General features: G+C 43.2%; 1 protein-coding gene across 1 annotated transcript in view; it reads right to left on the bottom strand.

Moving 5' to 3' along the window:
- Positions 1-15,382, bottom strand: part of SOX5 (SRY-box transcription factor 5) — a 611,279-nt gene that overhangs the window by 356,074 nt on the left and 239,823 nt on the right. The window contains exon 3 of the mRNA XM_082064631.1: positions 2,045-2,198. The gene's annotated coding sequence lies outside the window, so the exon portion shown is untranslated. The remainder of the gene's footprint in view (positions 1-2,044; positions 2,199-15,382) is intronic.

The raw sequence follows: 15,382 nt of genomic DNA on the forward strand, positions 1-15,382 counted from the left end.
TTTTTTCTGTCATCCTGAACTCCCTCTGACCTTTCCAGCTATTCCAGCATGCGCATAGGTCCATCAGATGGACAGATAGGCAGATGGGCAAGCAGACAGATCAGAATATTTTATGCTAAAATCTGCACCGCCCCAGTGCTGCATCCACAGTGTTATCACTGAGGGAGTCCCCAGATCAGGGTTAATAAGGGAAAGTTTGAGTGTGCAACACCGTGGTCGCACACCAGCTGCAAGGCAGCTATCATGTTTGAGATGCTGCTCACAGAAGGAGAAAAAGAGAAGGATTCTCTGGGATGGCACAGCATTGCTGTCCTGGTCCTGCCAATATGAGGACACTGTTAGTGGGAGAGATGGCAGCAAGAACAGTTATGAGGAAGTGGGCAATTAAGTGAGTTATAATCAAATTCTGCACGCAACTACCCTGTGAAAGACCACGTGGCAAAGAGCTGGCTGGTCACTACAGTGTGCCAGTCTCCTGCGCTCCAGAGCTGCTCCAATGTAAGACACCATTCCACAAGGAGGAAGGACAGACAGACAGGGCTGACAGACAATGTCTGCAATGGGCTGTCAGAGAATCCTCCCTCCTTCTGCCACAGTATCCCTATCTGGCTTTAGCAAAGCCATCAATCACTCTGCATTTCCTCATCTGAAAAATGCAAATAAAGATGCTACTGTCTTTGAAGGACATTGTAGGCACATATTCACTTTAAAACCACATGTTGTACTGTACATAACAAGAACAGGAAAACCTGACTGACCTGAAAAAAACATATCCTGAATTAGAAACTACCAAACACAGTCTAATACTTCTAACAAAAGAGAAGGCTTGAAAGGGAAATATTTCTTCAAAAAATAAATGGCTTAATTCATTTCCAGTTATCAGGTAACTGGAGATACACATTCCAGTCTTTCTTCCTGACAGACACCACAGGCCAAAATCCAGCTTACTGGAACCTGGAGCACAGCTACCGGTTGACCACGTCCCACATGATGACACATTGCCACTTCCACCGCACTTCCCACAACCTGAGGCCATACCTGAAACACTAGGAATCAGTGTAAGTTGGGAAGAAGATTGGCAGCATGCATGATGACCTTCTGAAGCGTACAGTAAAGAAATCAAGATTTACTGGGGGCCACATGAGGACAAGGTGGACTTTGCAACAGCTTTGCAGTTTGTGCACCCATCCTAAGAAGAGCATCCCGTTCAAGCTGTATGTCAGGCAGGCACCACGTAATCCCTGTGACCACACCTGGGAGCAGCAACTGGGGAAGAGACCCTTACTCCACCTCCACTTCAGAGCCAGGCACCTGTAAGTCTGGCTTTTACAGACACCAAATTCCTTTCAAGGACTTAGTGTCTATTTAGTTATAAAGGCAGTGACTCCGAAATAAACCTAAGCACCTTCAGGATATAGTCAGGAGGTGGCCACAAATCATCACCTCACCAAGAGAGGTCCCACAGTGCACTGCACAGTGGCAGTACAATGCACCTTCAAAAGTACTTCTGCTTGTCTGGGAAATAAATGAATAAATAAATAAACTGCATGAGCTATTTGTGGAAAAAATCTGGGGCTATTATTTTTAATTTTTGGTTCAAAGGCAAAAAGTTACGGAGTGGCAAAGTAGTAAGTGGGCTTTGTCACTTGGAAATCAATGAGCTGCCAGCGAGTTTCACTCGTAGCTGTATCATGCCAGCTTAATGGCACCAGATCCTTGCTAAACAGCTCTTGACCTCCTGCCCTGAATTGCAGCAGAAGACAGCTGCTCTAACAATAGTGGTCCTGCAAAGCCATCTCATAAGAGTTTGTGTGGTGGCATTCGGGCAGGACTTCACCGCCCCTCTGCTGAGCAGCCAGCACTGCCCAGACCCAGCCCTCAGTAACTTCCAGGCTGCCCTTTCTTTTCTGTCACAAATCAAACGTGCAACAAAATATTGCCACATCCCAAGGGTATATTGACACAACTGGGACTTCAACCCCAAATTTGCCTTGCATTTTTCAAATGGCTTTATTTATCTTAAGATAGAGTGCATGTACTTTACCAATAGGCTTAGGTCCTGATCCAGAGGCCAGACATGTCAGTGAATATACTGGACACTGTGTTGCCTGAGGACGGGGTCCCTCCTGAGGTTCTGACCTGCGGTTCAGCTGCAACCAGAGCTACAGAACCCCGAGACACTTGCAGAATTAGTCCCCCTAAAAAAAGAAAGAGACGATGAATTTTTTATGACTTGCAGTGCTAAACGTATGTTTTGAAGTTAGCTGGTGTGAAAACTGCAGGGAGAAGGAATCAAACTTTAGGCTGTTGGTCATAGGTTTTCATAATGTGGAGCAGAAAAAAACCCAGACATTGTGTTTGCATTCTATTTCTGGGTCTTTTAAGCTGTAACAGCATGAGTGGTATTTGCATCAGGAGTTACCATATATCATTGCAAGCAACATATGCATAGATGGAAAAAAGATGACGGCAGCAGCAGGTTCAGTGAAATCTCAGGATCTCTCTGTGATAGGGACCTGCTAAAGGTTTGGTTTTATTTAGCGTAGCTTAAAATGTCATTGGCATATGTGTTTCTCAATTAACACCAATTTAATACACTCCAGAAGTGTTCTATTCTGAGCGCAGGCTTCAGAGTTTACAAAGGATCTAACCTGACATTTCAGTACAGGATATCCAACCCCATTTACAATCAGGAAAGCACATTCTGAAGGCTAGATTTTTTTTTTTTCTTTGACACTGTGTAATGTTGCCTTTAATGATAAATACAAAAGTCAGAAAATCCTAGCAAACGGTGCTGTAGTATGGAAATTATGAATCCCTCCAACCACTATGAGTCACTCATATCCCCAGATGAAATGGTGCCTCACAGTAAATGCAGAGATTCAGCAAGTGGATGGTTGATTTTCATCCTCAGTGCCTCTACTGATGCCGTACATTTTGTTAAACAACAACTCAATTGACAAACTGTAACTCACCAATAGAACAGATTCTAAGTATATTAAAAAAAAAATAACAAAACAAAAACCCCCACAAAAAATCCTACAAAGCCTAAGCACAATGAGAAGTAGCCAATAACCCTGAAAATCCTGGGCTTTCTGTCAAAAATCTGAAGAGAGAAAGATGCTCTGGTGATGGATCCCTAAACGATAAATACAGACGTCCAACAGGATCCCAGAAACCAACTGCCAAAAAGCTAAAGGATTATTTATTAACCAACAGAATGAATAAAGAATAGGAAAGTATCATTTGATATGAACTTTACACAGAATATGTGAATGTCTACAATCTATTTAAGAACAGCACCCAGCATTATTAATATTGATTTTGGAATATACTGTTCACTAGATGCAGTGGGCCAAATTCAGCCCTGATGAAACCAGTAACTTCAGAGAAACTGTATGAGACAGAAATATCTCTCTTCAGATCTAGTCAAGTGTTTATTCTGAAATCAATAACAACACAGCGTACCTTCAAAAAACGTTAGAAAAAAAGGTTAAAGTAAAGCGTTTCAAACTTAGGAAATACTGGCATTTAACTTGCCCATTAATTCTGTCCTGTTTTGTGTCCATCCTCTGCGCTGAAGAGGGAAAACCAGCCCAGGTTCTTGCAGTTCAAAAGTGTATCACAGGGCATTCACACAAGAGGGCAGAAGTGTGATTGGAGGAACAACCTGAATTTGCCTTAATTGTCAATGTTTGGTTTTGCAATTTGCTTTAAACATTGTTTTTGCATGAACTTTCCTCCTTTTCTGAAGGTAAAAAAAAAAAAAAAAAAAGATAAAAACTAAATATATTACATACAACCACTAATAGCTTTCCAAATCACACCTCCCTGGCGAGGCTGAGCCTCTGGCCCTCTGCACAGGAGTCTACCATTTGAGCTTCAGGGTATGAGCTGGAGTCTGCAGAAAATAAGGTACAGTCTGGTCTGTAGCCAGGAGACTTCACCACTTTTTCTCATTTCTCAGCTACATTGGTGTGTAAACTCCAGCCAGTGTCAGCCTAGGGAGGGAGACAAGGGGAAACGGGATGTCCACGGAGGAGGCTGGGACAACACATGGTCCCTGTCCTGTGGCAGGTCCAAGGGTGCCCAGCATGGGATGTGCTGCAGGAACGGAGGTGGTTTGGTGCAGGCTGAGCTGGCTGATGTTGTGACACTGAGACAGACTGCCTAGACAATGACAGCAAAATGGTGACTTTTCATAGGCTTGTATCACCACTGGGTTTGAACTGAGCCTCAGAGCATGACAGGGTTGTACTTCTGAAAACTGGAATTTTTTTTCACTAGTAAATTTTAAACAATGCTGAAGACAGAACAAACGTTAATGCTTTTTAGTCCAACAGGTTCTTTTAAAACTCACTAAGGCAACCTAAACGCAGCAGACTGTTACTGTCTCGTGCAATAAATAATTTGGAAGAATCTTTCTTTGTAACAACACTCTCACCTACACATTGTCTAGAGCATCCGTGTTTGCATATACCCATACACATAAACACATCCTTGAATACACACTGTTGGAAAGACTTCATTCTGAGCATGACTTGCCAGGAAACCTGGAAAATTCTGATATATAACAGGATAATATTTAACGAGGTGCACACATTCAAAATGAGAATTTAATGCTGAATTCAATCAGTAATGCATGCTTTACCCTGCAAAACAGAGAGCACTGAAACTCAAAATGATTATCCAAGATCTTTCTTCTTTAAAATCTTGTGCTTCAGATTCTTCTATTCCTGGTTCCAGTGCAAGCCTAGAGTTTCTCATGGTGTTCTGGTCCTTTGAAAACTGAACTCAAAAGACAAAACTCATTCACCAGGCACCCAGGAGAGCATTTGTACCACTTAACTTGAGGCATCTAACTGTTCACAGAGTCAGCGGAGGTTCCTAGCATGGCTGCTCTGAAGCCCCCTTTGGATGACCCTGCTTGTCTCTATTGACTGCATAGATGTCTTTGTCTTCTAATTTAGGTACCCATTTTAGATGAGGTTACATAGTGTGATAATTTCATGCTCAATCCCTCCTATAGTACACTTATAAACACAGAATCATAGAATAATTTGGGTTGGAAGGGATCTTCAAAGGTCATCTATTCCAACCCTCCTGCCATGAGCAGGGACATCTTCAACTAGATGAGGTTGCTCAGAGCCCCATCCAGCCTGGCCTGGAAAGTCTGCTGGGATGGGGCATCTACCACCTCTCTGGGCAACCTGGGCCAGTGTTTCACCACCCTCAGTGTAAAAATGTCTTCCTCGTGTCTAGCTTGAATCTCCCCTCTTTTAGTTTAAAAACCATTACTCCTTGTCCTGTTGTAACAGGCCCTGCTAAAACATCTGTCCCCATCTTTCTTATAGGCCCCTTTTAAGTATTGAAAGGGGCAAAAAGGTCTCCCTGGAGCTTTCTCCAGGCTGAACAACCCCAAGTCTCTCAGCCTGTCCTCACAGCAGAGCTGTTCCAGCCCTCTGCTCATCTTGGTGGCCTCCTCTGGACCGTCTCCAACAGGTCCATGTCCTTCCTGTGCTAAGGGTTCCAGAGCTGGATGAAGGACACCAGGTGGGGTCTCACCAGAGCAGAGAAGAGGGGCAGAATCACCTCCCTTGACCTGCAAGCCAGGCTGCTTTTGACGCAGCCCAAGATACGATTGGCCTTCTGGGCTGCCAGTGCAACACCGCCAGCTCATATTCGATCTTCCATCCACCAGTATCCCCAAGTATTTCTCCACAAGGCTGCTCTCAATCCCATCCTCCACCAGCCTGTGTTGATACTGGGGGTTGTCCTGATCCAGGCGCAGGACCTTGCACTTGGCTTTGTTAAACTTCATGGGGTTCACATAGGTCCACTTCTCAAGCTTGTCAGTCTAGTCAGTCACAAGCTAACTCAATCTCAAATGACTAAGGTCTGAGTTAAATTCATGTTTTAGTTAAAACTGGGCTGAAGTGCAGATCTAGATGCCCTCAAACTCTAAGAATCAAAGATCCTATTTTAGATGTGAATTTCTCTGACCTATCCATAGCTTTGTCTGGAAATTTGGATTATTCTTTTCCTAAAACAAGCTATTAATATAAACCAATGGTTCCTTATTTGTTTTATTGCAATGATATGGAAATTTAACATCCTCAGTTTTGAGCATTCAGTTATCATTACTGAACCATTTTTTATGTTATATTTCGTAAGTGGCAGAGAACTTTACAGAAGTATTAATACAAATACCAAGTCTGGCATTTGTATATCACTGCTCATTAAAGCATCACCTCCCTTCCTTCTTTCCATCCAGCTCAAAACACATAGGATTGGGAAATGAGCAGGCAACAATCCCGTTAAAGCTGCAAAGAAAAGCCGCCCAGCACAATGCAGTTATCACGTTGAACCAGGCAAAGGGCATGCCTCTGTGCAAGCTCTCCATCTGTGCTGGAGGTACAGCACCTGAAAGGGTTAAGAAAGTGAGGAGAGCCTTCAGAAATACCCAGAAACAAGGATACCTGCAGGGCGTGCTCAGTTTGTTTTGAAGATGTGTTGCTCTAACACAGTGGTTCACTGGTTGAGTATACTGCTATTTGATATCCTGCTAGACAACTCCATGGCTGGAGTTTTTGTGTCAGAGCAGTTAAGCTTTCTGTCAGGGATGTTCGCTTGGGCGCTGATCAAACCCTGGGCTTGTCTGCACAGGCAAGCCCACGGGACCGGCTGCGGCGGGACTGCGCTGAGCACAAGCCCTGTGCGTTCCCCCTTCCCAGGCTGCCCAGGTGAGGGGCAGCCCCACCAGCACCCCAGGAGCACGCTGCACCCCATGGGGTATGCTCGCCACCCCCGCAGAGGAGAACGGAGCACAGAGACTCGTCCACTACGTGTTCACACACTGCTTCTCCTGATTTCTAGCCTAAGTTACTCCTGCTCCAAACAGCCCCTTCCTTTTGCACCCTTTCGTGCTGCTTTCTCGGGGCTTTAACTTTTTTCTTTAAAATCAGAAGGCAGGTGCGTAATATGCCCTCCTCAAGTCAATGCCTAACCTCCTTCTAGAAGAACAGGAGAAGAAGTTCCATCCTGCCAGTCTCCTCTGCACCCATTCAGCTTGGCTCCTGAAAACGGGCAAATTCTGCCAGAGTGCTTCACAAATCTCCCCTCTTTGTCTCTTCGTATTGAATTCATCCATATGTTTCATGACAGAAAATCTTGCCTCTCTAGTACATTGTCAGGACCCATTTTGACCTCTCAGCACTTATAACTGAGGTGGTCTAATGTTATCTTTGTCCATAATAAAACTGACTGTTCTTTGCTTCCTGCCTTTTCACCAAAAAGGACTTTTCTTTACATCCTAAAGTAACCACATTTTCCTAACGGCCTCCTGTGAGGGACTTTATACAAAACATTTCAGCACTTAATAAATCATATCCCCAGTTGTTCCCCGACCACTACTTTGCAAACTCTTCCTAAGGAGGAAAAACAATCTAATTAGTTAATCTTTGCACAGTACTTTGAGACGAAAAGTGCTATGTCTGTTTAAACATTCTCACAGCACCTGCTGCACTGTTTTTGGTTCAGTCTCCCAAACTGATCAGGATCCAACATCGGCCCCCATGGGAACCATCCCAAAGAGGCCTGGCCACCACCCTCACTTTCTGCCTTGTTAGGATGCTCCTCAGATGACATCACTCCCCACACGCACACATCAATATCCTTTCCAGAAAGAAAATATTAAAAAACCCTCCAAATCTTAACTCTGTAGTTTGGCTGCATACTACAGACCTTTTTCTATAAATAAACACGCTCAAAACTCTCAGTGTTTTGGGGACAGACCCTGAACCCTTTACACATATACTCATTAATATTTAGTTGCAGTAGTGCTGCTGGAGGAACGGGGGACTGTTGGGATAAGGGAGTCACAGCACAAAATATGTATATTGTATGTATTTTGAAATTTTCACTACTATGCAAACCAGCTGGAAAGTTACTAAAACACGATAAAAGTAGCAACAACTTCTAATCAGCGCACCTCGTTGGGTCTGGAAGGGAGTTTGGTGAAGAAAAAAGTCAGTAAGAGCAAGAACAGCTCTCTGATTTACAACACAAAACATTAATTACATAAATTAATCAAAGGACAATTAATATCTTGTAAAGTAGCAGGAAATTCAGACCCCGCTTGTGCCACACATGCAGTGGGTTTGGAAGCTGGCTAGACCCCACATCGTGTGGTTTTTATTGCTGAGGAGCTGGTATTATTTCTCTTTCATCCAATGCCTTTGCTTTTTGTTTTCTGCTTTTCAACGAGGGTTGCGGTTGTTTCTAACCCATATGTCTCTAGTTTTGAGCCGCGTGGTTTGCCCCCTCTGTCTCTCATCATTGCTTTTGGCCCAGTTTCTTGACAGGAAATGCGAGATTTATTTTATCTGGCCTGAACTACATTGTTCCTTCCTGACTACTGGTGTTACTTCACTCCAAATAACATGGCTTTGCGCTTACTGCCTGCATAAGGTCAAAGCCTGAGGGGAACAGGCACATTTAAGAGCAACGGTGAGAGAAGAGGATAAGGCTTCAGGTCAAGAAAAGAGAATAAAAGGCAGAAGGGAGAAATGGTAAGCAATTAAGATGTGATGTAAAAAGTTTTGGTTTAGAGGAGACCTCCTGTTTTCCTTCAGACAGCAAGAAGCTGAACTGCTGCTACAGAATAACTCTTGGCTACAGATCCAAGCCAAACTAGTATTGCTAATGTTATCAATTGAAACATGACACTTTAGATCATAAATTCGAGTGGAAAAAAAAGCAACAAACAGTTACCAAAATTGATACAAGATTCTTTTTAAATGTTGCTGAAGATTTTTGGTCTTCTTCTGGTTGCTCAGCAGAACAAGCAGTGCAGAAATGTGAAATACATCCACAGTTGGAGGAAAGCAAGCTGAACACAAATACATAAATGCTGAATACTAAATATCAGTTCCTCTGCCGCTTGTAGAAGGATTTGTGAATCATTGCCTGGTGTCATTAAGTACACAGTATATTAAGTTGTAAAAAGTGGGGCAGGATCTGCATTGGGCATTGCAGCTCTGCTGAAACCCATGGCACTCAAGGTACCCAAAAGAAGAACAGCCTTGCAGTGCCAAACTGCTTTTTGACTCAAAGGGCTAAAAACCCCCATCTCTCCTCATATACCTGACCTAAAATGAATCCAAAGCAACAAACAAAGCTGATTCTCCAGCCAGCAGAGGCACATACCTTGCCAGCATCCCAGCCAGCAGTGCATTTACTCTGAGCAGAGAATGCAGCTTCAGCCTGCCCACTTAGGTGCTTTTATCCACGAAACTGGACTGAAGTAAGTCGTTCACAGCTTCAGATAGCACAGAGGTAATGGGCACTTTTGCCTAAAACATACCCAAACACTAGAATAAGTACCTTTCTCAGAATGAATCCTTTATCTTAGGCTGATCTTGAATTTTGTTTTGTAAGACACTTCTGACAAAGTCATCCCCCACAGCATTTTTATCCCTGCTAGTTCGTTCAGAAGGAACTCAAATGCCTGCTGAAAGCCTGCAGTCACAAATTAGCTACTAACCAGCATGCCTACAGAACCTCAGACACCTTTGGATAACTCTGCAAGTTCTAGTGCTTTCTACTGATATCAGACAAAGCAAATTGTTCAGGATGGGGCCAGAGGCCTGGGAGAAGAAGGCAAGGATGGCTATTCAAACAACCTGAATAGACACTAACAGCACTGCAAGTCAATAGCAAAAACTGGTCCACACTCTCTCACGGGAGTCTTTTGCCACCCCCAACACTAAGGCGCGTTACTGTGTCAGTACTACATCCCTGCACCCAGTGCTGTCTGGCTCTGTGGGGCGCAAAGAGCCAACGCTTTGCTGCGGGATGTTCTGATCTGCAGAGATGAGATCCTGAGTAACATCCCAGGTCTCTGCTTCCCAAGCATCACATCATGCTCCCACACAGAGCCAGCCGGCTTCCTGTCACCTGAGGGAAAATGCTTTCTGTACCAGCTGGAAGGTGGTATCTGGGAGATGGTTCTTGCTTCTCATCCCAGAAAGACAAGGATTGAGCACACAGATTCAAATAGCTCATTTACTTGGTCACAGCTCAGAAAAGGGTCTGAAAAATGTCATAACTGCTACAAGGAAGAGCATGGGACCAAGTAGCTGCAAGCTGGGTGGGGCAGGGCTTCCCCTTTCAGCAGCAGGAGGTTGTCACATTGGCATTGAATTGGACCACTGCAAGGCAAGGTGGATAGACCAGAGATTGTCCTTTGCCTTTTGGGGTCCAAATTTCCAGCTGAGGTGTCGAGGCATTGTTTTACCGCAGCACATGACACTAGCAGCAGCCTGACTTCCTACCTCATGCTGAAGTTTTTTCTACGTCATTGTTACCCCAAACTTATGAAACAGGGAGTCTCTTGGTGTCCTGGCTTGAAAACACATGATCAAGCCTTATGGTTCAGTTCTGTTCCCTTGTTGCTGAAGTCTGAAGACTGAAAAGCTTATTAAATTAAGAATGGTCATTTAGTAAAAAACTGATTAAAATTGGAAGTAAAGTTGGCAAGAGCTTTTCAGAGTGCTAAGGCAAATATGCCCAGTATCATCTTCCTGAAGCTCATCCCCATACTCCCAGAGCGAGAGGCTAAAACCTGTGGGTCGCCTTCAGCAGTGCTTTGTATCATTCAGAGTCTACTTACTTCACTGCAATTAGGTTTAAGTGGTGTTTAGCATTCCATGATTGCCCTACTTTACAGTCCCTTCATTTTCCCAGCTTAAAAAATAGCGATGTTGCAACACTGTAGTGTTTCTGTTGTGATTGTCATGATGGAAGCAGAGCCAATGCAATTTGCCCATGTTTTACTAACCGCCATCTGGCAGGGATATGGTGACATGCGAATCTTCACAGGACTCTTGTTTTTCAACTATCTGCTGGACAACTAAGGAGATCACCAGGCTGCTGGGATGAGTGCCAGATGGGAGGCAGGTATGTTTATGAGTTTAAGATTCTTATTTTCTTTCAGTGCTTTCACATGCTGTTCATGGAGTGGCAGGAAAAGTGAAAAGGGGGAGGAAGGGATGAGTCAGTGACTAGACTACAACTGTTCAAAATCACTTTGAAGTTCTGTAAAATGCAGTTGTTTCACAGTCAACCTCTAAATTGCTGCTTGTTCGCTTGGCCTTGAGGTCTGGATGAGCTGTGGGGGGGTTCTTATTTTCCAGTGCCTCCAGTCTGATGGACAAGCACGTTGCTGAACATGCAGACAGTGCTCAATAAAATGGCCATGCTTGCCTCTCTGCCTCATCCTTGTACCTCTGGTGAGCACTGGGGGGATGGAAGGACAGTCATACGCTGCCTCACCCGTAAGTACAGGCAGCTGACATGGTGTTAGCAGAGCAGCTAAATCTTGCACAGAAATCTTAGACACACAGAGTTACAGCAGCTTTGTACCAAAAAGAAAGCACTCTGAGAACAGAAGACGAGCCTCTGCTCATCTCCCTGGACTTCAGGGCTTCTACGATGGCAAAAACTGTCATGACAAGATGGAGACTGAGTCTTCCAGACGATAAGCACCCATGTAACCCGAAAGATAATGATGACATCAAAACTATATAACTACTTTGAAGTTTACATTAAAATCCCACAAGAAAAAACAGCAACTTCTGAATGGTGAAGATGACTGCGGACAGTGGATGAAGCAGTCAGTAGATCACTGCTCCTCAAGTGATCCAGGAGGTAAGTTAGTGTTGCCTGGAACATGCTCAGGTCTCCAACACCTGATGGCTGTTAAGCTCCCCTCCTAGATCCCACGTCTCTGGGTCTCCTTAGGAGGGGCCACAGCTTGGCTGTGGGTTTCAGCTGGCAGAAGGGTGTGTGGCACCTGCCCAGATCACCAGGGCTGGAGTCAGCGCCGTCTCCTGTTGGCATTTCAGAAAAAAATCAGCAGCTTCAGCAAATTCATCTAACACATGCTGATATAAACTATTTCAGTAACTGCAGTAAATATTAGTCCCTGTCACACCCCACCTACCTATATGCAACGTCTTACCCTGACTCACCTTATCGCAGCGGGGCCAAAAAACAGAGTCTAGTTTTAGCCACTGTAATGACTAACATTCATAATGACTAACGAAGAACTACAGCTAAAAACACAAGCTGCTTGAGCTTAAACTAAACAGTCATGGCTAACCAACTAGGACTGAAAGATTCATGTTCAGCTCAAATGTAGAGGAGTATCTGTGGCACAGTCTCACCAACATGTTATATTAACAGAGCTACAAACAATAAATCCTTATTACAGTAGGCTTCTCGTAACAAATATTTCTGATGAGGAGGCTGGTTTGGAAGAACCCTGTATTGCATCAATTAAGCAAAACAAACAACTCCTCACAAATTTCCCCCTAAACAAAAAGCAGAGCACAAACAAACAAAATCCCTCACCTGTCACACTTGGGCTGCAAATCAACCTGTGGTTCTAGTCAAGGGCAAAGTATGCCACCTGCATGCATACCTTCCCTTTCTTCCCTCACTCTAGGTAAGGCAATTACTCTGGAAATTATTTGTTCCATTATTAATTAAATATCTATAAATTCGCACACTCACAGACAGTCTCTCTCTCAATAGGTCTTGGCACAAGGGAGCACACAGAATTTTGGCAATGAGCTGAGAGTGGAATAGGCGGCACAACCTAGACATGCCCAAGCCTTCTCGACACAGGAACAGCTTCTCTTCCCTGTGCCAGTGGTTCACTCGGTGCCAGCTCTGATGCACACCCCCCCTTCCAGGAATGGCTCTCATCCATGCTGGCAAAAAAAATGATAGAGAAGAAAATATGAAATTACTCTTCAAAATGTAAGTGGAAGGATGAGCACGGCGCCAAGTGAGAAGTATCCAAATGTGAGATCCCACACTGCTACATGTCAGTTGGAAGGATGACACACAGACAGAAAGTCAAGCAAACAGGTTCGTCCACAAAGGGAAGCTAAAGGAGATAATTTGCATTTTGGATAATAAAATATTTAAAGCAGCACAGCACAAATTATAAATAAAAACACTAACTGCAGTCACCAAGAATGAGAGCACCCTATGTGGAAGCTGGCCAGCAAACCCCTTCATTAAATACAATATGATCAGAAGGAAATAGAAAAGTGGCTACAGACCTCTGAAGGCCAGCAGGTAATGCAAGCCAATTGGTTATTCAGTTCTAATTAAGGGATCCAATCCTTATTTTGGACTGCTCACAGAAGAATAAAGCAAGAGTTCAGGGTGAAGTAAAGTCTACTTTATTTAACAATCTGTGACTGATTATAAGGGAGCAGCAAGTTCCAGATGGGTGGGAGTGCTTACAAAAACCCTCTATTTTCCTACAACTTACAATCAATGCTTTTAGTTTCCACGCATTGTAATGTTGCCACTTAACGCAACAAGCACAGAAGAACAAAGAAACGTGAAACCAACTTTGCACCAAAATTTGAGGACTGAACAGGACATGTTTTCACGCTCAACCAAGGATGTAGTTCAGGTTTCTAATTTTAGTATCTTATTCAAGATGATACCTGATTTAGGCTGTTCCTTGGTCCAGCCCTCACCTCTGACCTAACCCTAAGAAACTGTTTAATTCTGCTGTGAAAAATATGCAGGCTTTTTTGGGGCAGAGATCATGCCCACTTCTGTGCTGTAGAAAAATCATCATGTAGATAGCGCTTTAAAATAATATTCACTCTAGCTACTATTTATTTGCCACTATCTGTTTGTAAGAGCCACTATAATTTTAAATGAACAATCATTTTGCTTTTTAAATTCATCTTATTCATGTCCTCGTAACCACCCAGATTTATTATTGTTGTTGTGCAAATCACATGGAAACACGGAAATTCCAACAGTTTGTGAAAAATGTAGTCCTTTTTCTGTTATAATTGCAAGTTCAAGAAACTGTTCATTTTTATATTCAGAAAGGGCAAAATACTTTCACATTGTGATTCCCGTTCTATGCCTTTGCCCACCCCCCCGTACCTAATCCCCACTGTCTTGGCACAGCAGTGGAAAAGCAGCAGGACCACGAGTAATGGTAAAAGCCTGGAACGCAGCAGCCTTAATTGATTCATATTCTGTGAAAAGAAAAATAAAAGGTCTATGTTTGTCTCCTTGCAGAACTCCTAAGTAAACTCTGCTAAGCCGAGAATGTGCATTAGGCTCATCACTTTTTTGCAGCTCAGCAGAGCTAGGTAACAAAACTTGCATCCACAAGGATTTCCCCAAGCAGTCACTGTAAAAGGGTTAATGATTGATATTTCCATTAAATCTGACCTACCCCTCAGTTTTGCAGTAGCCTGATATAATCCTCGTTTTGCACCTATTTGCACGGACAAATGGAGTCACTCCATAACAAGTAATGCACAACTCTCACTTTAACAAAAGGTCAATTCATTTTAAAAGGACCCACAGAGTGTTATTTGTACTTAAGCTTAAAACAAACAAACCAGGGCAAAGCCTGCCTACACACCGTGCTGCTACTTACTGAGAATTAAAAGCTCTGCATTCAGAACTTAATGGACACCAAATACATCTGTAGGCATCTGTGTGTACCTTGAACAGAAATCAATACTATCACCTCGCAATGCCAGGACGATGTTCAGCCTCCCTGAGTCCTCCAATCCAAAATCATCTTGGCCCTAAACTTTCAAGGACCAGTTATGGTCTCCTTTGCTGGGAATTCGTGGCCAGGTAAGAACAGCAGCAACAATAAAAAGCCCTCAAAACCCAAAACCTTTCCAGAGGAATCCATTCTTCTATCTATTTATTTTTAAATCTTGATTCGGAATTTGGTTTTGACACAAAAAAGATTGAGGATGGATGTCTATGAGGGTGGACCACAGGATGTCTATTACTTTGGCCAGTTGTTTGAACATACTGAAGATCAGAACAGTCTGAATAACGGGATAGGAGCTGATAATCTTAACACAAAACCACTAGGACGTGAACTAGCACTGCGAAAATCACCTTTACGATTAATATTAGCTGACCTTAACTCTGAAAGTCTCAGCTGAGAGAACAAATATGGGAAACAGACTTACTCCTAGAAGCTGTTTCACCAGATCAGGTTGGTGGTAGCACTAGCTGGGCAGCATCTTTGTCTGTTTGGAAGATGCAGTGAAAAGACCCTGATGCTGAAAAGCACATCAATTCATATTCACATATTTACTAAATACATTTTACTAGGAGATTTTAATATTTGCATTAATATCAGAAATATATTTTACAGATCTAAAATATTAATTGCTCTGAAGCTGAAATTACCATACGCTCCATGTTTCTTAGGGATGCTCAGGAATTTTCTGTTATGCTTTTCTGACAGAAAAAATAGTCTTCATTAAATCAAAATTTCTACAAGAAAATTTTGGTTATGCCA

Source organism: Streptopelia decaocto (assembly GCF_964273445.1).
Source record: "Streptopelia decaocto genome assembly, chromosome: 1".
NCBI classification, from domain to species: Eukaryota; Metazoa; Chordata; class Aves; order Columbiformes; family Columbidae; genus Streptopelia; species Streptopelia decaocto.